This window comes from Panthera tigris, chromosome B2, assembly GCF_018350195.1.
Source record: "Panthera tigris isolate Pti1 chromosome B2, P.tigris_Pti1_mat1.1, whole genome shotgun sequence".
Classification (NCBI taxonomy): Eukaryota; Metazoa; Chordata; class Mammalia; order Carnivora; family Felidae; genus Panthera; species Panthera tigris.
Genome location: NC_056664.1, coordinates 39,505,839 through 39,519,950, shown reverse-complemented (window position 1 = coordinate 39,519,950; position 14,112 = coordinate 39,505,839). Strand labels below are relative to the sequence as shown.

Below are 14,112 nucleotides of genomic sequence, written 5' to 3'. Positions count from 1 at the left end.
AAGTGGAGGTGATGGGGAAGACTGAGAATAAAAGGGAGAAGGAATGTCCAGGGGAAGGAGGTAACAGGCACGAAGGTTTGAAGGGGCAACGGAGGGAGGCTGGGCTACCATGAAAACTTGGGGTTGGTGAAGGAAAGAAGAAAACCCAGAGGCCTTCCATTCACAGAAATCTCTCGCGAAAGGGCTTTCTTTACTGACAACCTTGGGCAAGTGACTTAATCTCCTGGAGCCTCGGTATCTTTACCTGGAAAGTGGGTATACTATTCCGGGATAAGCTGACCTGCAGAAACTCTCAAGCACTGAACTATTGGTTTTATTTCCACATATACTAAAAAAGAAAGGAAGCGGTTATAACATGAATACCTACCTCCTGGGCTTGTTGTAGGGGTTAAATGAGACACATTGTGCAGTGGTCCCTGGCACATGCTAGGTGCTCAACGCAATATAGCAGCAATATATTACATACAAGACAATATTATATTACAAATAATACACTATTATTTACTCTTTTCTGAGCCCTAATTCTGCCAACTTCAGAATCTGGGCTCTCTTTCAGCATCTGTTGAAGAAATCCGTTCCTCCCACGTGTGTGGTTCTTGCTCCCCGCTGCAGACAGCAGCCATCACTGGGTGGAGCAGGGCAGAGGCTCCCCTGTCCATTACTCAGGGTTTCCAAGACCTTGGCAGGGACTTCCCCCTCCTCCTCCCCCTCCTCCCCCTCCTCCTCCCCCTCCCTCCTCCTCCACAGGCGGCTCCCAGCTCCTGAGGGGCAGGAAGTGTGTATGTTTGGAAAGGGAGGGAGTCTTCCCCCCCCCCTCACCCCCTCACCCCCCCCCCCCCCCCCCCCGAGATTGTGCCCACAGTCAGCATCCCAGAGCCAGGCCCTGGGGCTTTCTGTGCTGGCTACAGGGGCACCGGCAGCAGCTTCCTCCTCTTCAAAACCCTACAGGGGTTCTCCCCGATAGGCCTTCAGGCAATCTATGTGCTAGCCCAGGCTCCGGCACAAACTTGCTGCGTGATCTTGGGCAAGTCCCTTCTCCTCTCTGAACCTCAGTTTGCTCCTGTGATTGAGAGAGAGAGAGAGAGAGAGAGAGAGAGAGAGAGAGAGAATTATGCTTCCATGATTTGATGATGTAAGTTATTCAAATGAAAAAAGCGAAGGGAAAGTTGAGAAAACCAGGGATTTTTACCCAGTATAGTCCAGGCACTGGTCTTCAAAGTAAAGCGACTGGGAGAGGGGGGTGGGTTATTTGAAGAATTCTCCTCAGTTACCCAGGTCATCACAGGAATGGAGACCCAGTGTGACTACCTCCCAGACTCGGAGAACACATCCTTCTGCTTTTCTTCTCTGGTTCTAGCCCAGCCTCTTCCACAGGCTTTAACCCTGTTTACAGAAATGGGAATTTGCATGATGAAAATAACCCCGGCCGGACTGAGATTTTACTGCGCTTGGCAAGGGGCTCGGAAAAAGCGGCTGCATAGCCAATTACTGGAATTTTTAAACACAAATAATATTTTATGGGATCAGTGGGCTGGCGCGGGGCCGCCGCACCCGGCGCGGCTCCTCCGCCCACAAACAAGCTCCGATTGTGCGGCCGGCAAGCGCGCCAGCCCGGGGGTGGGAGGGGTGGTACCGCGGGCGGGCAGGGGTCCCGGCGCGGGCAGGTGCAGCGCGGGGCTCGACGGCCCGGGCGCCCTGCCGGCAGGGAGCGTCGGCGAGGCCCCGGGCGCCGGGGTGGGGTGCGCTGGGCGCCCCGGCTCACCTGCAGCGCCGCGCCTGGAAGCGTTTAGCGCGAGAGGGCGCGCCCAGCACTAGTTTCCCCGCCCGGCGGCCGCCCGCTGGGCCTGGCCCGCTCCCCGCGCCCTTGGCATGGCCGTGGCCGCCGCGCCGCCTCCGGAAGGCCGGCTTCCCGGAATGGCCCGAAGGGCGGCGGGGAATCCGCGCCGAGGCCCTGGAGCCACCCCCTGGCCTTCCGTCTCCCGCCCGAGCCGCGCGGAGCCGCGCTGGAGGCAGACTCCGGAGCCGCGGGCTGTGCCCGAGAGGCCAATGCAGGTCGAGGGGCACCGCCGAGGGCACGGGACATCCGCACTGTCCCGCCAGGGGTCCCCATTCGCGCGCGCCCCGAGACCGCCGGGCCTGGCCAGGGATCCCGGAGGCTGGCCGTCCCGGCAGGCGCGCGCTCCGCGGCCTGGGTCTAGTTCCCCGCAGCCGCGCCGCCTTCCCCCGCCGCGCGCCCAGCCCCAGCACGCACAGGGTTAAGCAGGAGCAGGTGTGTAGCCAGATGCCGCTGACCACCCCCTCCCCCGCAGCCCGGTCGGCCGCCTCCTCCTCCGCCCACCCGCTCAGAGCCAAACAGTCCCAAATAAAAGTGCTATTGTTGCCTTTCTCCACCCCCCTCGCTGCCCCGCCACCTGGAGCGGAGCCCGGTCCCCTCTTCACCTGCCCCGGGGCCGGCCAGAGGGGAGGGGGGGGGAAGTGGGGCCTCGGAGCAGGGACTTCCGCTCCCCCTGGCCCCCGGCTTCCCCTCCCCCAGTCCCCCCAGCACTGACCCCTGGGCCTGTGGCGGGGCCCGTGGCTTGGGAGGGAGGGTGGGGGGCTCCTTTCAGGCCTAGGAGCTGGGTTCGGGCCTCCCCTACGCTCCTCCCTCTAGATCCCATCCTGGCCAACTAGATGAGCGGCAGGGTGTACAAAGCTGGGGGACAACAGTAGGCCCTGTGCGAGGAGCCCGGGACAGTGCCAGGCTCACCCGGGCTCGGCAATTGGCAGCTGGTATTTTTTTTTTTTAATTATTTGTCCCTCAACGAGACAAGGAAGCAGGGTAAGAGTGATGACTCCCTTTTTACACACCTAGAAAGGGAGGCACGGAGAGGTGAAGTGTCTAGCCCGAAGCCGCAAGGCTGGCAAACGTGGGGGCTTCTCATAGAACCCGTATCTGTTGGCTCTCCCCGCACCGCGGGTGCTCATTTGCTGGACGAGGGATGGGGGACCCAAAGCCTGGCAGTCTGGCCCCGCCTCAGACTCACTGTAGGTCCTTGAACAAGTTACCCCACCGCCGGTTTCCTACTTCTTAAATCCACGGAGGTGGACTAGCGTGAATGCCCGTGGAACCCAAGGGACTGGTTGACCCCCGAAAGTCTGGAGGTCCGCGGCAGGAGGGACCCCACGAGGGAGCGAGGCAGGCGGGGCCTGTGCAGAGGGAAGAAAATGTTTCCCTTTCGCTCCCCATGGCCACCGGCCTTCCCCTCCCTGCCTCCGTCCCTCCCTGCTGGCCCCTGGGAGGCTGAACTGCGAGGTTAAGTAAATATCTGACGGTGGCTCCAGGAAAGGAGTCAAGACCGTTGCTGAGAGAAGAAACCCAGACCTCAGTGGAGATCCGCCCCCGAGTCCGAGCGGCCCCTGCCCCGCCCCCGATGCGTGCGAGCGAGCTGAGCCCTGGGCCCCCTCGGGCCTCACCCAAGCTCCCCGAGGTCGCCGGCCCCCTCCGGGCGCGGCCCGGGTCCCCGAACCTCCTCCAGCTCCGGCGCAGGGGCCGCAGGGGCTGGGGGCGTGCGCGCCGGGGTTACCGTATTTCCTCTCCTTGCGCCCTAGGTTTTGAGCGCAGGTATTTGACTCCTTCAACCCGCGAGAGTCCTCTCCACACTGGAAAGAGCTTTACCGGGAATCGAGATTTCAGATTTTGTTTTTATTCTCCTAGCTCTACCGTAATCTCTCTCTTGACCCTCAGACCCCTAAATCCTGTTTCCTATTTCCACCTGACCGTCCAGAGGGCATCTCAAATTCAACTTGTCCAACTTGGAAATTCTGGTCTTTCCCCCCACCCTCCGGCTGTTATTTCCGGCCCCTCTTTGCCATCTCAAAAAAGGACCACCTCATCTTTCCAGTTGCTGGGAAGAAAATCTTGGAGTTATTCTCAACGCCTCTCTTTCGCTGTCATCATTCATCCAAATGCCTCAGCCAATCTTGTTTACATTGCCTTCAAAATATGTCCAGAATCTGCTTCTCTTCACCACTTACCCACTTACCCCACCGTTCCAAGCCACCATCTTCCCTTGCCTGGGATATTGCAACACCTCCTAACTTGTCCCTCTGTATCCTTTGTCCCTCTCAGTCTGTTCCTAACAGAGCAGCCAGGGTTATCTTTTTATTATCTTATTTTTTATTACAAAGTTTTAAATGTTTATTTTTGAAAGAGAGCGAGCAGGGGAGGGGCAGGGCGCTGGAGGGGGGAGGAGACAAAGATCTGAAGCAGAGAGCCTCATGCAGGGCTGGAACTCATGAACTTTGATATCATGACCTGAACCAAAATCGGACACCTAACCAACCCAGCCATCCAGGCGCCCCCAGGGTTATGGTTTTGTTTTGTTTTGTTTTGTTTTTTTAGTTAAAAAAATTTTTTTAACGTTTATTCATTTTTTTAAGAGACAGAGACAGAGCGTGAGTGGAGGAGAGGCAGAGAGAGAAAGAGACACAGAATCCGAAGCAGGCTCCAGGCTGTCAGCACACAGCCCGATGCCGGGCTCGAACTCACAGACCGGACCATGACATCATGACCTGTGCCGAAGTCGGACGCTCAACCGACTGAGGCACCCAGGTGCCCCTTTTTTAGTTTTTTAAATATTCATTATTTATTTTTGAGAGAGACAGAGTGCAAAGAGGGGAGGAGCAGAGAGAGAGGGAGACAGACAGAATCCGAAGCAGGCTCCAGGTTCTGAGCTGTCAGCACAAAGCCCGATGAGGGGCTCAAACTCCGAAACTGTGAGGTCATGACCTGAGCCCAAGTTAGCGGCTTAACTGACTAAGCCACCCAGGCGCCCCCAGGGTTATCATTCTAAAGCCAAAGTCAGATCACTCACGTCCCTCTTCTGCTGAAAATCTTCTAATACCTGCACATCTCAGCCAGAGAAACAGGTCATTACAAGACCCTCCAGGATCTGATCCCCTCTCTGCCCTTCTTTCCCATCCCTCTCCTACTGCTCCTCTCCAGTCACACTGGCCTCCTCACTGTGCCACAGGCAGGATGGCACTCTTCTGCCTCAGGGCCTTTGCATTTACTATTCCCTCTGCCTGGGCCTATCTTTCCCTAGATTCCTACAGTGCTTCCTCTCTCATTTTGCTTAGGTCTTCTCTGCCCTCCCTCTGCCATTACCCACAAGTTTCTCATCTCCCTTCCCCTGCATTTCTCAGTAGCATTTATCGCCACGTAACATGCTACCACCGTACCTGCTCATGTTTGTCCATCTCCTCCCACCTGCTGTGAAGGCAGAGGCTTTTCAAAGGAGTCCCAGTCCTAGGACAAGGCTACACACATAGTAGGCACTCAGTAAATATTTGCTGAATGAATGAGTAAACGGAATGAACTGGTCACCTTCCCTTCCTGGGGCCCAACTTGCCTCACCTGTACAGGTGAATTAGATCCAATGAAACTCTCTCCCTGTGCTTTGAGAGTTGCATGGCTCCTTCTAAAAAATTTTTTTTTTTTTGCATTTATTTAGTTTTGAGAGACAGAGAGAGACAGAGCGTGAGCGGGGGACGGGCAGAGAGAGAGGGAGAAACAGAAGCCAAGGCAGGCTCCAGGCTCTGAGCTGTCGACACGGAGCCCAATTTGGGGCTTGAACCCACAAACTGTGAGATCATGACCTGAGCCGAAGTTGGACCTCAGCTGACTGAGCCATCCAGGCGCCCCTCCCATGGCTGCTTCTAAACCTTACCTGCTAAATGTCCAGGCCTAGGCCTTCTGTAACTTCATGTGGTGGGGTGGGGAGGGGAGGGGTGGGAAGTGTAGGGCAGGTTTTGTGGGAGGGGAGACCTGAGGCTAAGCTGAGCAATAGGAAGGGACGGAAGAGGGCTCCCCTCCCCCACTGAAGGGGCTACCTCCTCCCTTTGACTCACTTGCTTCACTGACCGGAAGGCCTTTGGGCACCTGGAGAAGCAGAGCTTGGGGGAAGCTGGCTGTAGAAAATACTCGCACAAGGTGTGGAGAACTAGCTGGTGGTTTAGAGGGGCTAAAGGTAGCCTAAGGGGGGTTCTGAAGCATCTCCAGAAATGTTACCTTTGCCAATACTTGAAGGATCAGGACGGGGCAAGAGGGAAAGGGAATGCCAATCAGTCATTCGTTTGTTCAGGCCGCATATGCTTAAAATGCCTCTTCATAAAGGTCCCCAGGGTAGAGGCACAAGGGGACAGTACCCAAGATGAGTATTTGATGGCTGACCTGAGTTTTTGATAGGCCCTGGAAGTCCAAGATGAATGAGACTCAGTGCCCATTGTGGAGAAGCTCGGACTGCTATCTAATGATTTTTATTTATTTCTTTATTTTTATTTTTTATTTTATTTTTTAAATGTTTATTTTTGACAGAGAGAGAGAGAGAGAGAGAGAGAGAGACAGAGCAGGAGCGGGGGAGGGGCAGAGAGAGAGGGAGACACAGAAGCAGAAGCAGGCTCCAGGCTCTGAGCTGTCAGCACAGAGCCCGATGCGGGGCTCGAACTCACAGACTTTGAGATCATGACCTGAGCCGAAGTCAGATGCTCAACTGACTAAGCCACCCAGGTGCCCCTCTAATGATTTTTAAATAATAATTGATTGTTGATTCCACCTCTTCCCACAGTGGGAAGGGGTGAAAAGGCTACCCCGAAGGAGGTGACATACCTGGGCAAGACTAGGAAGATAAAGAAAGGAGGCCAGGGCTCTTGGCGAGGGCATGACCAGCCAAGCACCTCCAGATCATGCAGGCAATGTGGTAGGAAGGGAACATTATGGTTCGGGACGTTTAGAGTGAAGGGTAGAAAGTAGAGCCTAGGTGTCAGCTAGTTCTGTGCCTATGCTGACCAACGTAAGGCAGAGAAGACTTACCCCAGGGAAGTTGCACCCTAATTCAGAGGGCCTCCTCATTCATTTGAGAAGCATCCCTGAAGGTCCCTTGTGTGCCTGGCCTGAAGTAAGGTCTTGGAAGAGGCAGGGACATACATAGTGGGACCTGGGCCAGTGGTTGGGTGACTTGAACCATCGACGACAGCCCTGGCCCAAGTTGGCTGTGTGACCTTTGGTAAGCCTGGAATCTCTCTGAACCTCCGTTCCCCCCAACTGTAGAGGTGCTAGATAATTCCACCTGGCTCACATGACTCGCGGACTAGACTGAGGGTCAAATGAGATCATTCCACCATACGCACTTAGAAGTGTATGACAGAGGACAAGAAATACCGTAAAGCAGGATCTCGGTCCTTCTGGAGTGTAGAGGATGGTCTTTGTGGTTTACAGCCCCATCTCTGGGCCCCTCAACTTTCTATTTAAATCCTGGTCTTGGGGTGTCTGGGGACTGGCCCACTACCTCCCTAGCCTTTCACTTGAGTTGGCTTCCCTCCTGACCCCAGACATCCAATTGTAGGCTCCCCCTCGTGGCACCTTCTGGAATAATAAGTCTCTGAGCAAGAAGAGGTGGGGCTGGGGGGACCACGAAAAGGGAGCAGGAAGAGGCCAGAAGAGGAAAAATCTGAAGACCTGAGAAAGGAGCAGGGGATATCTGCCAAGGAAGTAAACCCTAAAGCAGAATGCTAGACTGGAAGGGACCTGAGACCTCCTCCCACATCCCACTTTGCAGATGAGAAAACTGAGGTTCAGGGAAAGGGAATTTAGAGGTAGGATCATGACTTCAGGTGTCCTTATACTCCTCTGCTGGTGTTCATTCCATTACACCCAGTGTCATTTGCGTTTATACGCCTCAATGAGCAAACACTATAGATTGTAAATTCCTTCTACATCTGGCAGGGGCCCCCTCTGAGGATGTAGCAGCCTCTCCCTGGGCAAAGATTCTTAAATGCCAAGACTGCATCCAGAGTGGCCGGTATAACCTCAGAGCTAGTCTATTCTGGATCTAGAGATCAGAGGCAGACGACTCATCTGAATCTTTCTCTTTTTATGAGGGTAGGAGTGCGGGAATGAGCATGGGGACACAACTAAATCCACACCTACATGACCAACTCAACCAGGGGGGCCTGTGTGTGTGCGTGTGTGTGCGCATGTGTTCTAAGTATGGAGTGCTTTATCCAAAGTGTTTTTTTTTTTTTTTTTTTTTAACTTGCAGCTTCTAATATAGTCCTTGTGCTATTATTAGCCCACTTCGGAGATGAGAACAATGAGTCACCAGAAGAGGAAGCATTTGCCGAGGTCAAGAACATTAGGGAAGGACCAATGCCGTGCAGACAGAAGGCACTGACAGATGCCACGATTTGCCCCGGGGGGATTGCCTTGTTTTTATTGAGATGAATTTAGGAGCAACTCTTCCCAACCTATGGTCCCCTACTACCGCAGGGGAGATTTCTCCAGTCTCCCTTGGATCCTGGCAGCCCAGAGGGGCCTCTAGCTCTATGTTGAAGGTAAGGGAGTGAGGTGGGGGCTGGGCACAGAGAGTGCAGGAGAGGAAGGGGGCCGCTTACCTGCACTGAGCTGAGGGGCTTTTTAGTAGCCTTCCCACTGGCTGGTAGAGGGCAAGCCTGGATTTTTTGATCATCCTAGGGACTGGAAAGCAAAAGGGGCTCAAGGGCCACTGTGAGCATGTACTGATGTTGTCTAGAAGCCAGAAGACCCTGTTGCCCTGTCCCATTGCTACATCAGCAGGAGCACACTGGATTCTGGGTTCAAGTGCTATATATATGAGCCTGTTCAGTGTAGGGCAGTGGTTGGAAACGTAGGCTCTGGAGCCAGTCTGCCTGGGTTCACGTTGCAGCTTCCAAATTAATGGAACTGTGGCCTCAACTTCCCCTCTCGGAGCCTCGGTTATCTTACCAGTAAATGGAGAATCAGAGCACCTGATGAAAGACTTTTGGAAGCATTACATGAATGAATCATGTGAAGTACTTAGGAAAATGCTCGGCACATAGTAAGTGCTCAATAAACATAAGCTGCAATTAGGAAAGACCCATCTGAGTTTCATGATCACCACCTGTACAGTGAAAGGAGCTGGGTCAGATGAGGATTTCCAGTTGTAGGGATCACAGCTCCCCAGGCAAGGTTTTTCTTTTTTCTTCTTCTTTTTTTTTTTTCCTAGGAGGGGGCAAAACTATAGAAGATAAAATTTGGAAAATATTCTGTGGTGTGACCTGCAGAAGATTTGAATGTTTCCCTGAGGGGTAGGAGTTTACAGGGTTGATTCGCAGGACCAGAACATTCCTAAGATCCCTGGCTCTATCCCTGACATTATTCTGTGGCTCTGGAGTTGTCTTCTCCCTCTGGAGGGTGTGAGGTCCTGGGGTGTATCATCCTCGATACCTGGGGACCCCAAGCCCAAACCTGGCAGCTTAAGCCTTGGTGCCCTGAGGGTATCTTGGGGTGAGTCCCAGTGTACTGAGGTTCCTTGATTGTCATATATCCAGCCTGTCCCTGAGTGGGGGGATGGGTTTGGACGGAGGAGGAAAGAGAGGCTTCTGTGGGAGAAGGGACAGGCAAGGAAAATCTCCTTGCCCATCATGTTTACTGAACTGCACTGAATTATGACTTAATGCCAAGATCCGGCTTCAGGCAATTGCCTAAATCATTTAGGGGTTGACAGAGGAGGGAGGGAGGGACACGGGGAGCTTGGGGGAGAATGTTCTTGTAATTCTTCAGTCTGAGGTACATTAAGGAGCCATAAGCCATGTCGAGAGCTTGAATTACATTAGAGAGATTATCCTGTTACAGTTCATAATCCTGGATAATATACCGTCTTGGAGCACACCTGCCCATGATAAATCTCACCCTGTAATGGCCTGACCCTGGGGACCCCGGGAGGCTGGGGCAGCTGGCAGGGGCTATCGGCATGGGTGTAGCCTCAGCGGAGGCACTCTGAGTCCTCCTGACTCGTCTTGGTGCCCCCTACCCCTGCCTCAGCCCCGAGGGAGTGGAGGTAGCTGGGAGCTTCAAACTCCTCCACCTCCTTTCAAGGTGTTTGGCTCCCTAGGGCCCCTTCTGCCTTAGCCCCGACCTGGGAATCCCCCTCCTGCTCCCATGGGACAGACCATTTGCATCCCTGTGTCTAGGTCTTCCTCTCCCTGGAAACCTTCCCCTTAATCTCTCTAAACCCAGCTGGCACTTCATGGTCCGTGAAGACCTCTCCAAGAACACACACCAATTCCCCTTAGCTCCAGTTCAAGGCACCGACCCTCTCTCTCTTGTGAATGGTTATGCCACCTGCCACCTGTGTGTGGGCGAGCTTTTTTCCTGAGCATCTGTCTCTCCAGCTAGACTGTGAGCACCGTGAGATCAGGAACCATGACCTCTGCCGCCGCATTTAGCACAGAGAGGGTAAGTAACTTGCCCGAGGTCATGCAGCTGGTTGGGGGCAGAATCAGGGTTTGGACCCCAGTTGCCCCGCTCCAGAGTCAGGGCTTTCAGACTAGGGAGTGCGGTCTCTCTGACCCACGAGCTCTGTTCTGTGTCACTCCTGGGCCTGGCCTCACATGCCATGAGCTGCCAATTCCTTACTAGATCCTGGGGACCCCCGCAAGCCAAAGGGATGGTTCTCTCCTGGTAGATCTCAGGGCCGGGTGGAATCTGAGCCTCCTATATCCACTCCCAGCCTTTTTGGGTGGCTTGTTCCACTGCATGACCTCTTTAACAGCCCTGTTGGCGAGGCAGCCCTGCCCCAGCCCTCCCACCGTCTCCTCTGCAGCCTGTTGCTTGGTGCCCAGCTCCTGGCAGGCTTGGGGTGTCTGGGTGCCTGCCACATGTGCCTGCTCTCTCTCTGCACGATGCCCCAAGCCCCATAAGCCTCAGATCTTGCTTTACTTCTCTCATTTCCCTTCCCTAGACATACATTCTATGTGTCCCTCTACCTGGGGACCCACGGAGGGCACCTTTCTGGGCCTCCTGGGGTTAGCTATGTTACTGGGGCTTGAGCGAGTACAAGTCACTGCGGGTTTCCTAAAAGGAAGGCACAGCTACCATTTACCCAGTGCCAAGCACTGGGCTACGCTTTTCACCTGCGTTTTCTCATACACCCATGCCAGCCCTATGAGATAGCTACTCCACTATTTCTATTTGATGGGTGAGAAAGCTGAGGCTTAGAGTGGTTAAAACCAGGGCCACAGACCAGCACCTAGTAGAGGGCGGAGCTGGGATTGAACCCCGTGCCTGCCAGCTCCCAAGCGCATGTGCTGTCTTCTCACGGTGAATGCCCTCCTCCCAACATCCCCCCCACCCAGGCCTAACCTCCTCCCTCCCTTCTCATCCCTGCAGATGCCTCCAGCAGCACCTTCTGCCCTACCTTTCTCTTGCCAAGCTCCAGAACTCTCCTGCATTCCAAATCACTCAGTGCTTCATGGATTCGGTCCTTCTCTGTGCCCATCATTCATCCAGATGGAACCCCCAGCCGTTTGATAGTCTGCCCTCCATTCATTCCCATCACTCATTCATGGAGTCCTGGAATGTCAGAGCTAGAAGGGGGCCTCAGAAGCGATCTGGTTCAGTGGTTTGAAAATGAGAACACATTTTTCAAAGAGAAGCATCTGTGGACGCTCTATAGAGAAAATAGATCAATGAAGGTGGGTGTGAGGGTGGGGTGATCAGAGTCCTGTCCTCTCAGCCCCTCGGCTGTGACCTCCTGGTGTACTCACTGAATACAGTTGGTTGGGGCCTGTACCCAGTCCAGGAGGACCTGTCGCCTCGGTCACTAACTGAGAGCGTCTTGCTGCAATGTGTCATTCTCCCCAAGCTCCGAGTCACAAGGACGGGGGCCCTCACCTCACTCCCACTCTCTACTGACAAAGCTGCATGACCTTAGGCAAGCAAATCACATAACCTCCATATCCCTCCCTCTACTTCCTCTTCTGAGAAACGGGTATAATAACAGGACCCACCTGTCGGTGTGTAACAAAGCCACCCCTAAACAGAGCGGCTTAAAAAACAACCATTGGGCTCGCTCTCCTAGCGTCTGGGCTGGCGGGGCTCAGCTTGGCGGTTCTTCTGCGGAACTCTTGATGCCTCAAGATGTCGCCATTGTGGTGGACGGTGGCTGGGGCTGTAGTCATCTGGAGGACTGATCCGGATGCTGGGGTGGTCGCCCTCTTGCTCTCTGTGCGCCCTGGAGCCCTCATCGGTCCACGTGATCCTCTCTAGCTGCGCACAGCCACTCACAGCCTCCAAAGCGCAAAAGTGGAAGCTCCCAAGCCTTCTAAAGGCTTCGGCCCAGGAGGGGCGCAGCTCTGTGCTTCTGCGGCATTATGGGTTATGTTCAAGGGGACGACAAATAAACTTGACCTCTTTCTTTGCCGGGGCGGGGTGGGTGGGGGGGAGGGGAATGGTGAAGAATTTAAGTTACCACACTCTCCATGACCTTGAGCAAGAAAAGCGCTTAAGTTTTCTAATTTTCCATCTGCGAAGTGTAACTTCATTGATCCAAGGAAAGTACTTAGAACAGTGCCTGGCACAGAGGAAGCACTCGATACATGCTAGCTAGTGCTATTTTTATTTCTAACCCTATGCCTAGCATGGTCCTGGGTGACTGGCGTGGGGGTGTGGGGCTACAAGAGTAATGGCAAAAACAGTGTATACTCCTGATAATAAATAATCTAGTTCATGAGATAAAATTAACACACACAGAGATCAAAGTCCTAATTCAAGGTATTGTGTAATTAAAGAGCCCATGAGAGGTACAGATAACATACTTGAGGAAGTTGGAGGGCAAAGAGATTGCGGGGCTCGGTGGCCAGTGATTTGGAGGAGGGAGAGAGGGACCCCCTCCGAACGGCAGGATGGGCCCCAAACGCCCTGTTTTCAAATCTTAGCTCCGCCGCTTTCTGTCTCTGTCATCTTTGCAAGATGCTTAACCTCCCTTGGCCTCAGTTTCTTTTTTGTAAGAGGAGAGAAAATGTATTTTGTAAGGAAGAGAAAATGACTTATTCCCTGGAAAGGCCCTAGAACAGTGTTTGACCTGCGGTGAGGGTCACCTCAGCATCCCTAAAGAGAGGAGACCGGCTAGGTGGCAGGGAGGGAGGGATGGACTGTATTGTAAAGCCAGAGGATGTGTGAGCTCAGGGATGGAGAGCACGGCTTGGCTGTGGAGGGGTGGGGGTGGAGGGAGGGCAGAGAAAGCCAAGGCAGAGAGGAGGGGGAGGGGCAGACTGGGGAGCCTGTAAGCCCAGCCAGAGTTGTTTGGACTTGATCCTTCCAGGCCAACCAGAGCTATGATAGGTCTCTAACAAGGGAGGGATGCCATCTGGGCTGTCTTAGAAGGAGACCCCTGGCAGTGGTATACAGGTGGATTAGAGAGAGAGCGATGGTTTACGAGGCCGGTGCCACAATTCAGGCGTGAGATGGGCATGTCCTGAACCCTGCTCGAGGCAGAGGGAAAGGGCCAGGACTGACAGTGGGGAGGGAATCACTGCAGCTCTGGGGGGGCCACCCTGTGTCCTGCCCATTTGGCCCATCATCCCTGGCTGCCGGCCTCTGCCCTGGCTTCCTGGCTTCCTGGCCGGGCCTAAAGGCTGCATTCAGGAAGGTGCAGGGCCCCAGAGAATGGGCTGGACCCCACCTGGCCTCCCAGTGTAGATCTGGACCAAAAAAGAGGAATTCTGGGAGGGGGCTATGGACCTGACCAGGCCTGCAGTCTGAATAACAGACGGTGAGCAGGGACCCAGCACTGACTGGCTCTGTGTGTGTGTGTGTGTGTGTGTGTGTGTGTGTGTGACTAAGTGTGTGACAAAGAGGGAAAAAGGAGGGCCATATGTCTGTTTTCTTGGAGAAACAGATGTCGCCTCAAGTGGGTGAGAGTCGGTAAGGGAAGGAGAGTGCAGTTAGAGGACCAGCGCCACAGGAAAGATAACTGTCCCATATACAGGGTCCCCGGGTGTGAGTCAGTATTTCGGATTTCTCAGATATTTTCCTTTTGTCTCTGTAAACCTTTCTTCTCCCAATGTTTTTCATCCTCTCTCTTCAACATGCTGGCACACCCCCACGCAGCCACGGGCCGGTATTGCCTCTGGCGTTCCTGGGGGCGAGGACCCTGCTGCCCGTCCCCGGCTCAGGCCTCTCGGTGGTCAGAGCCAGAGAGGGTGGAACAGGCCTCGGGCCAGTACCAGGGCGGTCTCTCCATCTCGCCTCTGCAGGACTCGCCTTGGGAGCACACCCTTCCCTCAGCCCCTCCT

At 54.3% G+C, this 14,112-nt stretch overlaps 1 long non-coding RNA gene across 1 annotated transcript; it reads right to left on the bottom strand.

Annotated features, from left to right (window-relative positions):
• Positions 1-928: 928 nt before the first annotated feature.
• Positions 929-5,279, bottom strand: LOC107179934. Its single transcript, XR_001510661.2, has 3 exons — positions 5,221-5,279; positions 1,190-1,383; positions 929-1,060 (listed from the first exon to the last, which is right to left on the bottom strand). It is a non-coding gene; the product is annotated as an uncharacterized LOC107179934 (long non-coding RNA).
• Between the last annotated feature and the right edge of the window lie 8,833 nt (positions 5,280-14,112).